The sequence below is a fragment of the Corvus kubaryi genome, unplaced genomic scaffold (assembly GCF_017639235.1).
Source record: "Corvus kubaryi isolate FWS band 111438036 unplaced genomic scaffold, C.kubaryi_AGA036_p1.0 37398, whole genome shotgun sequence".
NCBI lineage: Eukaryota > Metazoa > Chordata > Aves > Passeriformes > Corvidae > Corvus > Corvus kubaryi.
In genome coordinates this window covers 15,062,497-15,076,006 of record NW_024581137.1, presented here as the reverse complement: position 1 = coordinate 15,076,006, position 13,510 = coordinate 15,062,497, and positions in this window count along the sequence as shown.

Below are 13,510 nucleotides of genomic sequence, written 5' to 3'. Positions count from 1 at the left end.
GAAAATAAGCAATGAGCATGAACATCTTGCCACACCTGAGCCTTTCTTTTTTTGTGCCCTCAGATGATCCAGTGCCTCTTCCTCTTCTGCTGCACCACACTGACCCAAGGAATCAAGCTCTGCTGTCTGCATTGTCAGATAGGTATGGAGCTGTCCTTCTGCAACTAGCTAACCCTTAACTTTTCCTGCTGTAAACCGAGAGCAGGATCTGGCCCCCGAGCACCTGGTTGGTTCCCCTTTGTGCACAGCCAATTTGACTGTGTGCCCCGGCTTCCACTTTTGGCATGGCAGCTGTGCAGCTGCCTGGCTCTGCAGAGCTGGTGGCAGGACTCCCACACGCCTTCTGCTCTGCTACCAGCTCTTGTCAGTTCCTCCTCACATGCACTCCAGAAAACAGGGCAAAACCACAAAACACTCATGCTTTCTCCCATTGTACTGTAGCTCTCCAAAGCTACATTGGCAAAGAACTGTGAAGATCAGGCCTGCTCATCAGAGGACAGGGAATCTGAGCCAGGTCATGGTAACCAAGAGTGCAGACAATCCTGTAAGCAGTCAAGCTCCCCCCATCCACCTTGGCCAAGTTCTTTGTCTTCCCACCCCGTACCTCACTCTTAGCTGCTCATTCTGCAGTGTTACTTTTTGACATGCTTAAGATACGCTATTTTCTCAAAAAAAAAGTTAAAAAATAAGCTGAGGTTTCTCAGGAAGAGATGAATTAGGGAAATCTTTGCAGGAGTTTTGCCTTCTGAGGACAGTTTCAGCTCACATCTCTATCAGGATCCAGTCACAGCCCCAAAAAACAGTAGGATATGGGAGCTCCAGCTCTGATACTGGTGGTCCAAATTAACTAAAGAAGGAAGAGATGGGACAACCTGGGGCGACTGTTGGGGTCTCCCCCCCTGCCATGGAGCCCTGAGGGAGGGGCCCTGGGGGGGAGACACGGGGTATCCCTGCCCCACCTCATTCCCCATTGGTTGGTTTGTGTTCCCTGCGCGGGCAGAAGGACCCTTGGTCCCGTGACTGGAACAGTTCCTCAGCAGAGCCCCGGCCATGCGGCTGGAGAAATAAACATCTCTCTGAAACATCTATCAGGAATCTATCTGTCCATATATATTTCCTTTCCACAGGACTCCTGGTTTGATATATGCATGTTACAGTATCCCCACTGCAACAGGCGACTACAGCAAAGCCTGTGCTCTAGCATTACTCTTGTTTTGGAGAGTTTTCCAGAGAGCCAACAAAACTAGTTTCCCGAGGTAGTGTAATGTATCTGGATTTGGAACCAGCATCTGGCCCTGACTCCGAAACCCACCCTATTTAAATATCCTGAATGTTCACCATCATGCATTAGACCCTGATTGTCATCGTGGGGCTGTTTGTGTTGTGGCACACAGTGCAAAAAGGAGCAGAGGCTGCAAAACAACTTGTGGGAAAAAGAGGGCCAGAGCTGAAATTGCAAGGGAAGCACTGGGAAGAGGAAGGTGCACAAAGGTCCAGATTGTTCCTGCTTAGATTGTCCCTGCCTGGTCTTAATTTTTCAAAAGTAAAATTGAGAATATATGTTTTTAATCATTACGATGGCTCCATTTCCACAGCAGTTCACTCTTGGGTATTTCTCCTCCCTTTTCATTTCTCCCAATGCAGCTCAGCAGGACAGAAGCCCACAGGGCCAAATTTAGTTTCACAAGTGCAGTTCCACTGACCACAGCAGGGCTACTGCACAAAGCACGGGCTGAGGTGCTCCAGTGGTGTTTCATACTGACTTCAGTAAAAGTGCAGGAAGTAAACAAAAATGTACCAGTCCCTGCTCGAGGAACATGCAGTGATGCTTTGATTAAGTTTCTAGAAGAGATGAGTGTGGTGTCTTGTCTTCAAGACAGTTTAAAAGCGGGTTTTAGAGAAACCTGTATACAGAAGATTACACTGAAGCTGACGTAGATGCGGCTTACGTTAATTTAGCTTGCTTTGATGGGAGGAAGGCACAAAGTTGGTACAGAAATACATAAACAGACATAACCAGACTTAAACTAAGATTTCACTTGCATGGTTTTGTAGTGCTTTAGCTAGATCAGCTCATGAACATCCATTTTGTGTATGGTCAAACAAAGCTTCATAGCTTCTTGTCCCAGTAGTTCAAATGCCTCCCTCCAGCCCCCTGTGCTAAAGCAACAAAGTGGGGTGCTCAGTGACTGCTGGCAAAGGTAGGCACTAGTTTTGAACCCACTTTCCTCACCAGGTTAAGCTGTGCCACCGGACCTTTGCACAGCTGTATCAGAGGTGTGAGCATGCATTTCATCCCACCAGGGCATGCAAACCTGCCCTAGGGTTGGCCAAGACCAGTCTCTCACATATAATGCTCCATCCATTCCCCTCTGATGGAATGTGAGAGCCCACAAGAGCTGGAGCAGCTAAAACCTCACCTGGAGACTTTGAAGGAGAGTTGCAGAAGCTGTTTTGGCAGTGTTTTCTTCAGGAACCTTTATTTTTGGCTGGATCTTTGTAAACTTGCTGCCATTTTGAGGACTTTTTCAAGTTTGAGAAGTCTGGTTTTAGTAGGAAAGGTCCCTGCTTCCCTAGGGACAAAGCTTTCCTCAGCCCTGAAGTAGAAATAAACTCAGAACTTCAACAAACATGTTTTCTTCAAAATGTTCCTTTGTCATTTGAAGTAGAGAGAGATTAAATAAATCAACCTACACTCAGGAAAACGACTTCCACAGTAAGGCATATTTCATTTGCCAGGCATCAGAAGATCTCCACACTAAGCCGCAGAGCACTTCAGGAAAACCAGAACAGTCAAACCTGTCATGTGCAGTGACACAGGCAGAGTTTCCCCATCTTTTTTGCCCATATTTAAATTTCTGAATTTCTGTTACATCTGATAAGGACATACAAGCCAGGGAACAAATTTTGTCACTTTTCCTCTTCCATCATTAAAAAATATAGACATTGCTCATTCAGCATAAAAGAACACAATTATCCCCTGTTGCTTAGACACCTCCAGGGACAGACTCATAAAATCCTGGATGAAGGGTTGAAACAAAGATACCTACATTTCAAATAGTGTTTTGTCTGTGTTACAAATTGAGATCTACTGCTAGAGGTTCACATAGAATATTTCATCAGTTTGTCTAATCTCTCCTCCACTTGACCTCCAGTTGACTGTTAGCAAGGTTATTTACTTGTTATCTTGGAAGTATCACTGAAGCCAAGGGACTTGTCCTTATGTGGTAGAAAAAGCCTTAATGATTGCAGTTCTGACATAATCCTTTTTTCTCTTTCTTCTGTCTTCTGCCTGCTTCTATCACCTGCCTTATGGGGCTGAGACCATTTTTAAGAATAATTTAATAATATGTTTAATAATTTTAAAGAGTGTCTGAAGAATAATTTAATTTTTATTATAAGAATAATTTAGGAGTATTTTAAGAATTTTAGTGTTAATCAGCAACGTGGATACACCCAGGTTGAAACCAAGATAGGACAAAATGTCAGGGTGTCTTTGAGAAAGGGAACATTGAAACTTATTCATCATGTTATCACATTATGTGATTTTTATCAGACAAAGTGTGAAAGTGGCTGTTGGTGGGGAAGCTGTGGTGAAAAAACATGCCATATTCTTATTTCAAATTCAAGCAAAACCACAACATTTTTGTCCATTAGACTTGGGCAGACGGTGCCTCTCATTTGAGACTCCTTCTCTTTGGAAACACTGTGAATCTTCCAGAAAAAATTTGGCATACCTCCTGACCAGGGGCAAGCTGGGGACCAGGACAGTGAGGCCCAAGGATGCATGGCCTGGATGCTGGAGCAAGGGCACCTTGCACCTCCCATGGGGCCAGGGTGGTCTTCACCTGCTCTAAGAAGGGGTCCTGCCCTGCAGGGGTACCAGTCTAGTGTGGGCAGGCAGAGGCAAGGGGGCAGCATCCAGCCTGAGCTAGAGGCATCTGCCACAGCCCAGCTACAGCCATGCCCTGTCAGCCCTGTGCATGGCTGAGTCATCTCCAGCAGCCTTTGGGAAATGAGGAGCATTTAGCAAACAGCTTCAGCTGGAAAATAAAAATAATAAATAGGAGAAAAAAAAAAAAAAGAAACCATTGTGAAAAGCTGACATCCAAGATTTCATCTTCTAAATGCCAGGCTTGCCTTTCTTCATGTTCTGCTCTTGTGGTTTTTCTTGAAAATGATGCTTGCACTTTGAGAAACAAGAAAACCACTGGGTAATTAGAGTGCCCTTCTGCCTCCCCCCGTGAAACATTTGGTCCCAAACAGATGGGTGTTTTTCTTACCTTTTCACTAAGAACAAACCTCATATATTTTCATTTCCAGTGTATCTGAAAATACACTATTGCTGCTGAAGTTTTAGTCAGGCTTCACAAACTGAACCGTAAATCACCCATGCATATGCAGGTAGTGCTTGGAGACACTCGTGCTTTCCAGAAGAGACTTGGTCACTTGGGGAAGACCACAGGTCCCAGAAACATCCCAGTCAGGTGGTTTGAAGGCAGCAGGGAGGGAGAAGGTGAGGCAGCAATAAGACAGCCAGCTCCAGGCTGCTGTGATGGACTTCCAGACTGGATGGGAGATGAAGTCCTGCAGAGGCTGATCGAGAGTGACTGAGAGGAGTAGGGGAGTGGAGAGGGAAACAAAAGAAAGATCTTGTCCTAGCAGCATTGATGAACAGCACACCACCAGCACCCCAGTGCCCTGCAAACAGTGCAAGGTACCTGGAGTCACCTGCAGCCACATGCAGGACCTCATCAAATCTGGCTTCCCAGCAGCTCTGCTTATCAGCAGCTGATGTAGGTGTAGATGTATGTGCCTACTGAAGAGCAGATGTTCATCTAATCCTCCCTTTGGAGGAGAGCTCTCTGTCAGGATCTCTCGGGCTGCCGAGGGAAGGCAGGAGTTACCCTGTTCAAACGTGCCACCTATAGCTGACCATGACCACTGCACGCAGCCCGCGCCCGCCTGCCCTCTGCAGAGTCACCGCAGGCACAGTGCGCCAGGAACTCGTGCCGTATCTGCCGGTCCTAACGCAAAAACCGGACAAATCTCTTCAGCTTTACTTACAGATATAAAAAACCCAATAATAGCTATAAATATGCAGTCGAAGTTAAACAGACACATCCTTAACCTGGATAGAAAAGCGCAGTGCTGCAGCTGAAGGGCGTGAGCATGGTGGGCTGCTGCTGAGCAGGATGGCTACCAAAGCTACCATCCCAATAATGAGAACGTGCATGTGCTCTAGGGAACTGTGTTACACCTGAAGTCATAGAATCATTGAATGGTTTCAGGTGAAAAGACCATCTAGTTCCAACCCCCCTGCCATGGACAGGGACACCTCCCACTGGACCAAGTTGCTCACAGCCTCAGCCAGCCTGGCCTTGAGCACTGCCAGGGACGGGGCATCCACAGCTTTTCTGGGCAACCTCTGCCAGTGCCTCAGCATCCTCATAGTGAAGAATTTCTTCTGTATATCTAAGTCAGCCAGACTTTACCTGCAGCAACAGGTTGTATCTTTTGCTAGAACAAGAGACATTGGTGAGAAAAGCAACAACGTGATGGATGGAGCAGAGATGTTTTATATCTCAATCATAGAAGAAAACCTGAAAGAGAAGGACTCACTGAGGCTCCTCTACCAGCAGACAAGCTCTCCAAGTGTCTTGGTTTTTCTTTCTGTGTCCTGTCTGGTCTTTAAAAACCTCCTTCTGCAAACCTCACTTTGATCACATCAACCACAGAGTGCTACTCACAATTTTATAGCCCATGGGTGGCAGCATCTTGCATAGGGCTCAGCAGAAGTTGGCCTTTTTGGTGCTGTGGGAAATTCCAAAGTAAGAGAGAATTGCATTTTGTTTCAGGAAAAGAAGAGGTAGTTTGTGACCAAAAGGAACAAAACACAGACATTATTCTGAACTAATGCAGGTTAATTCTGGTTGAGATGGGAATGCACACTTAGAGCTGGGGTCTACACTTCCTGTGAGCTCTAGCATCCAGAGCTGAACAGGGGGCTTGGTAGTGCAGGATCCTGACCCCCATTAGGGCAGAGTTGCACAAGAACTGACACGAAGCTCAGGAGCAGTTCACAAAGTCTGCTCGCTGCATTGCACACAGCCATGACTGCACAGGGTTTTGGCTACATCTTCCAAGACAGACAGGCTGCTGCAGAGACCCAGGTCAAGTGCTTTGCATTGCCCACATCCTTCATGCTTGTCTGCCTCTTGCCAGTGAAGGAGCAGCCTCAGCAGGCACACCATATGGCTTTCCAAATGCATGCTTGATCCCACTGCACTGTACAGCCCTGCAAGTGCCTGCTGCAAGATCAGGGTTGAAGGTTTGCTCTTTGCGTCTCAGTCAGCTCAGCTGCTAGAGAAGAGGTACTGACATGTACAGAAGTAGCTCTGGTCACTTGGGGTGGTGGCTAAACTACATAGCAAAATTCAAGAGTTTTGGCTCTGACTGAAAGCCTTTGCAGGGAAACTTGAAAACCTTGTGCTCCCTGGAACTGAGACACCATGGGGCTGCTTCTTTGGGCTGGGAGGGGAGAGGTGGGATCACATCCCAGTTTTGAAGAAGGAAATATGTTTGTTGATTCTATGTCCTGAGTGGATTCTTCATGTCATCCATGGTTAACTAGCCTGAATTTCTTTATCACCCACAAATGTATTTAAAGCCTGTTTTAAAAAAGGAATAATTTGAAAAGATAAAGGGTCCAAGGAGACCATTTTTCTAGATTATTTCACCTTTATGCAAGCTGGGAGACTCGTGCCAACAGCTCCTAATTGCATTACTGCCTTCAACTTCTTGCCTTTTGGTTTTCTGCCCTTTAATTTGTGGGAAGGACCTGGCCACAATTGTGAGCCCAGCTCACAAACTGGATTTTCCTTGAAAGACACAACAGTAGTTGTTTAATGTGGTTTGAGTGTAATATCAGTAAAGAAGAAGGATATGCCTCTGCCAGGTGAAATGAACAGGCCAGGTGGCCTGAGTGACTGGGGGGTAAGCATAGTGCAATCTAGAAGCTGGGGAACAGTTTTGGGAAGAGCATGCCAACCGTGGTTGCATAAAGTATTGTTTGCCCTCGCTGCACTTACCACAAGGTCTTGCCAAAGGACAGATGGCCGGAGAAGTTGTGAAATGGCTCAGGACCTGGAATATTAAGATTGTGTCCCGGTTCACCAACGCTTCACATATAGAGCCCCTGGTGTCACCCCCTGCAGGGGAATGTGGGCTACAGCTGACTTTCTGCTGAAGAACCCCCTATCTGGTGGACTTTCTGCTGCTGGCCACCTGCTTGCTCATACTTTGGTGCTGAAATATGTGTATACAAGCGACATGGTGTGGCAGATGGAAATGTGCAGATGTCTTCTGCAAAGTGGTAAAGCACTTTCAGATGCCTCTTGTAACAACAGTGAATCTTCAATATAAACAAATGAGCAAAATGCTAGAGAAAAAGATGTGGGAGTGTGAGACCAAGCCAGGTCTAGCAGGATCTTAAGAATTTCTGGGCTCAGACTGAATGTTTCAGCCAGCAGTATTGCAGCCCAAACCTTTGACAGGAACAGCTGTGCTCACAGGGGTAGCCAAAGGAAATGATTTCTTCTCTGAAAAGCCTATTGAGAGGAAAGCATGAACTGACTCTGTCTGCCAGGAGATAGATTTCACCTGGTGGCACAGATCAAATGCAGTCCACAGCTGTCTGAACTGCAGTCACTGCAGGATCAGCTTGAGAAGTCATTGCTGCTGCAGTTGTACTGGGGGAACTGGGGGACAATATTTGAAGAGATGCACCTTGTCTGGGCTGTGCCTCTAGCCTTTGAGCAGGCATGGCACACCAGGAGGAAGTGCTGGGGTTTGGGGAAGTAGTGACTAAAACAGTACAGGAATGTTTGTGGTTGTGGTCAATTGTTTCTGGTGCAAGCTATTAGTTGCCTCATTGTTAATGTAAACAGTGCTCTGAATGTGCTGTGTTTTGGGAGTTGTTTTATCAAAAGTGATTTATTTTCCTTTGACTCATCAGACAAAGAGTGTTGGGAAACTGGCTGTGCTCTGGAAATGTCTTTGCACAAGGAAATTCCTCCAACTCTGTCTTCTGTAGAAAACTTAATTTTAATTATGAAAAGCTTTTCTTTCCCCAGTCAGTTCTGTTTTCCCAAAGTCTGACTGAGCCACCCCCTCACTGAGCTACTTCCCAACAACCATTTGAGATGCCATCGGGTTATCAACCCAATAAAGCCTCAGGCCATTCTCCCTTGCAATCTTTTGCTTCTCCCTTGCAATTTTTTTTTTTTTTTAAGGCTGTTATAGTCCTGACCACCCTGCATCCTGCACCTCTTTTCTCTGACTCCAAATTTAACCCAAAGAGCAGCCCCAGCCTTCGGTTCTCTCCAGAAGCAGAAGGCCAATAGGAGCAAAGAGAACATATATACACTGTATGTATATGCAATCTGTATATAATCTTCTCCAAAACTGAAAGGAAATTAGTGGTCAGTGGTGAGCAGAGTGGGGTTTTTTGCCTTCCTTTATTGTTTCGTCTGGTTTTCTAGCATCACCCTCTTCACAGGCTGCAATGTGGAGTGGCAGTTTTGGCAGCCAAGTAATTCAGATGGGTGACAGCAGAGGGGACAGCAGAACAGCAGCGAGGTGTACTCAGATGTCCGGCACCTCCATGGCAGTGGGAGCACTTCAGGTCTGCAGTGTCAAGAGGTCTGTGCTAAAGATTGCCTCATCCAAGCCTCTGTCAGAACACAGAGGAGCTGCCACTCTGAGAAAAAGCAGGGACAACACAGCAGCCAACAAATTTTTCCTGGTGATAGGCACATGCCATACTGTGACTTGCCTCGTATGGATTCACCCTATCCCTCTGGGCACAGGGGGCTGCTCGTAAATCAGGTTTTAGGCTTCATGAGAGCTTCAGCATGTCCATTCAAGAGAGTAGGTAGCAACTCACACCAGCAGAAGAGGGACCATCATACAGCCAGTGGAGAAGGGGATACAGCGGTGCTTCATTCACTGACCTGGCTGCAGCCCTTTGTTCTTCAATCTTGCTTTTGCATCCACATGAAAAGACTCCCCATCGCTGCCTCAACTGAGTTCCACACTAGGGCGAGCATGAAAGGGCTCCCAGCCTGGCCAGGGCAGTCCATTTGGAGTGGTGAAGGCACACAGGGTGCTACCCAGCTGGGCCTGGGTGCCAAGGAGCCACGTGGGTTTGGGGTAGGCAGTAGCTGATGCCAGCAAGTACCAGTGGGCTGAATAAGGCAAACTCAAACTCTGATGTTCTGCTAAGCATGAGGGATGTGATGAAGGGAAAGCGAAACAAAACTGGTTAGAAAGTGCAGAGAAGACAGCAGTGACATACTCAGTTCTGTGATGGTTGATGAAAAACTCAACATGGGCCAACAGTGTGCACTCACAGACCAGAAAGCAAAATGAATCCTGGGCTCCATCAAAAGAAGTATGGCCAGCAGGTCAAGAAAGGTAATTGTGTCTCTCTACTCTGCTCTTGTGAGGAACCACCTGGAGTGCTGAGTACAGTTCTGGTGTCCCTGACAAAAGAAGGACATGGAAGTGTTGGAGCAAGTCCAGAGGAGACCACGAAATTCATAAGGGGACTGGAGCACCTCCGCTACAAAGACAAGCAGAGAAAGTTGGGGCTGTTCAGCCTGGAGAAGAAAAGGTTGTATGGAGACCCCATAGCAACCTCCTAGTATCTGAAGGGGGGCTACAGGGAAGTCAGAGAGGGACTTTTCATGAGGAACTGCAGTGATAGGAAAAGGAGTAATGGGTAATAATTGAAAAAGGGGAAATTTCAGTTAGACATTAGGAAGAAAGTTTTTACTCTGAGAGCGGTGGGGCACTGGCACAGGTTGCCCAGGGAGGTTGTGGATGCCCCAACCCTGACAGTCTTTAAAGCCAGGTTGGATGGGGCATCGAGCAACCTGGTCTAGTGGGAGGAGTCTCTGCCTGTGGCAGGAGAGTTGGGACTAGATGATCTTTAAGGTCCCTTCCAACCCCTTAACATTCTATGATTCTATGTTTTTGTTTCCTTACACTACACCCAGCCTTTCGCTTTGTGCAAACATGGCTCAGTGGGTAGGATTTTCTCCCTTTCTTTTCTTTCTCCCTTTGGCTAAAGCCTTGCAAGTCTCTGGGACTTCAGCATCAGAATGGCTTTATAAGTGGGAATGGTCTGATACGAGTGAGCCCATTTCATAGTCAATAAAAACAGATTGTGTCTGTACTGCCAGGGTTGAGGACAGACTTTGTGACAAAGCTGGGCTCCTTGCAGCGACATTGCTCATCCATTTCTCTGGAAAAGACACCTCCTTCTGCCTGCACACACAGGTGCTGAAGCTGCTCCCATTACCTCTCCCCAGGCCACATCCCAGGGCTGCAGTCAGGAGCCTCAGGAGCAGGGGAGCACCCCCTTGTACATACTGGTCACATCAACGGCTGTCAGCACAGTTTCCATCTGTTTCTGCATCATTCCTGAAGCAATGGGCTCAGCAGGAACACTGGAAATCCCACCCAAGATGTGGTACAAAAATTCTTTAGACATATGGCTCATAATCCTCTTGGGAGAAAAAAAAAAAGGGTGCATATAGCTTAAATACACCAGCAGAATGTAGAAAAACACAACCCTGTTCTTGACGTTATCTCTGAGCCATAAAAATGAGTTCATGAACTTTATGTGGAGGCTTGAATTTTGCTAAGCTTTGGAGAAAGACATGAGATTATTTCTCCCAAAACTGTGATGTGCTCCTTTGTCTTAATAGTTTTTGGGTTTTGCCTGTAAGAACCTGTGGGGGAATAGAGTCAGCTTCTTTACACACATTTTACTTAACAGATTTATTCAGCTCTAAGATTGCTATTTAAATATAGTGCAGTGGCCAGTGAGATCTCTTAAGGACAGCCCCATCTTCCAGTGTATCATCAGGAGGATATGTGTACATCTGCGCACAGAAATGGGGAGGGGTCAACATTTTGTTGGCAGCAGAAACCTGCAGATATGTTCTGCTTTAACAAGAAAAATAAGAAGTGGTTTTGCTTGGTTTCGACTGCCAAGAAACCCAGCTACTAATAAACAAAGTGATGCTCTTTTTCACGGCCAAAGAATGGAGCAATTATGTTCTCTATGGAGCAGATGGGAAAGTGGTATGCCATGTCACTGCTGTCTGGAAAAGAGAAATGGGCTGGTGTTCAGGGCCTGGCAGGAGTGCTGCTATTAAGAAAAATCAGAATTACATGTCAGATACAGAGATCAGTGCAAGCTCTTAGCTTGCAAAAAATCAATTTAAGCTCTCACTTGTCTAAACTGTAGAAACAAACTGACAATTTCTCCACTCAAAAAATCCCAGAGAACTCCTGTTTTCTGTTTCCTCAAAGCCAATTATTACCCAAAGAACTACTTCTTATCATCCTGCAGAATTTCTTACTCATCCATCCCTGCATGAACTACCAGGAAAACCACGGCCAAACCCTACCTGGCTGCAAGCAGGGAGTGATGCTCTCCTTTGCACCACCCAGCCAAATTAAGGGTGCAAAGGAGATTTCTGCTTGCCCTGGGGGAGCATGGAGAATACCCAGAGCTGCAATCCTGCTGGCACAAAGCCTGTTGCAGGCAACCACAGGCAAGATACCAACCTCCACTTCCACACAAGCCTCTTTGGCCAAGGTTGCTCCTGCCTGTGCTCTGTTGGACAGCTGCTGCCCAGCTGCTGCCCAGCTGCCGGCACCATGTCCTTTCTAGCCAGCCTTAGCACAATAAAACTGCAAATTTGCTAATGGTAGACTGAATACCCTTGTCCAGATCATCAGTAAAGATATTAAACAGGACTGGGCCCAATACAGACCCCTGGGGGACACCACTAGTGACTGGATGTGGCACCATTCACCATGACTCTCAGGGCCCAGCCATCCAGCCAGTTCTTAACCCAGCAAAGGGTGCACCTGTCCAAGCCGTGGGCTGCTGACCTAGCATGTAAATTTGAACTCAAATGTGTGTTTCAGGATGGCTTCCAGGCTCATGGTTTGGGATGTTTGTGCTTCCCTAGATTGTGGTTATCACAGGGCTGATGGCCAGGACTGGGGGGCAGAGCTCAGGGGGAGCAGGAGGTCACCAAGACTCTGGGCTGACTGTGAGTGTTGTACCTGCCTGTGAAACCCATGGAGCACAAGTGGAAGCATTGGTCTCAGAAAATGACCCCAACCCAACAGAAGGTTTTGCTTTAAAAATAGGGTGAGAGATTCCTTGATGAACTGGGCTTCTTGAGGCTTTGCAAAACTGAATTGGACAAGGGAATTCCTACTGACTTTTCACTTTACCTTGACATTTTGCTTTACCCATGTCCTGGTAGAATTTGTAACCATGTGCAAATCTCCTCTAAGGCAGACAAAAAGTACATCCGCCAGCACAGACCACACTGTTCAGAGTACATTTGCTTTGGACCAAGTCTACGGGCCAGTCACGACTCCCAGGACTTTCCTGTCCACCTCCTACATATGACTCCCAGGCTGTGCTCCAAGACAGATACCAATCATACTTAGGGAAGGAGAAATGTTATTTAATGTGTTTTAACTTCCTTAAATTAAATTGCTGCTCCATAAGCCTGTTTTAAAAACTAAAGCCCCTTCCTGCCAGAAAAGGTCACACTTGGGATTATTTCTTCCTATCTCATTCTGGAACAAGAGATTGGCTAAGGAAGCAGCTACCAGATAAATTTAGTTATGGGGAACAGAAATTTATTGTATGTGTCAACGTTTGTTGCCTGTGTAAACCAGCCTGCAAAAACATCTAATTTCTTTTTTTTCCTGAGAAATGTGGAGAACAAGCTGTGAAGCCCAGAGGCTTTTTTGGATGAAGTGAATAAAAAATGCCATCAGTGCATGTCTTATGGTAGGGGGCTTCTCTCTATTGCACTCCCCTTGTCTTTTCCAATTAAGATGAGATTAACCTCAGTTTGTCTGTGTAAATGCCAGGAATCTTCTTAAAGGGGGCTGTCTCAGCTGCCTCGGCCTGGGGAACAGACTGGCAGAGCACACAGCAAGGGCTGATGTGGCTCCTGCCAGTGCCTCTTTCTCTCCCTCCAACTGACTGCAAAGTGAGCAGACAACTCCTCCCAGCCACTCTTTCAAATGCTCAGTTTGAAAATGAAATAAACTGATCAACAATATGTACCTTCAGCTGACAGAAGTCTGACTGAATTTTCAAAGAAGGAAATGGAACTGGAGGTCACTAGTAATATCATTCCCCCATTTCTCTATTAGAATCCTTTTTTGATATGATGCTCCAAGGCAAAGCACAGCCCTGCTAGAAAATGAAAGCTTCTGCAGAAGCAGTTTTTCTGGGTAAGAGTGAAATGAATGTTGAATGCCCTGCTGAGTGTTCTTCAGAAGGGCAGGAATGACTTTAAACGGTGTGATGTGCTTTTCCTCTGTTCCTATTTGTCCTGACAACTGAAATTAAGGTAATTTCCGTTTTTCAACCAACTTCTGCTCTCATGAAACAGTT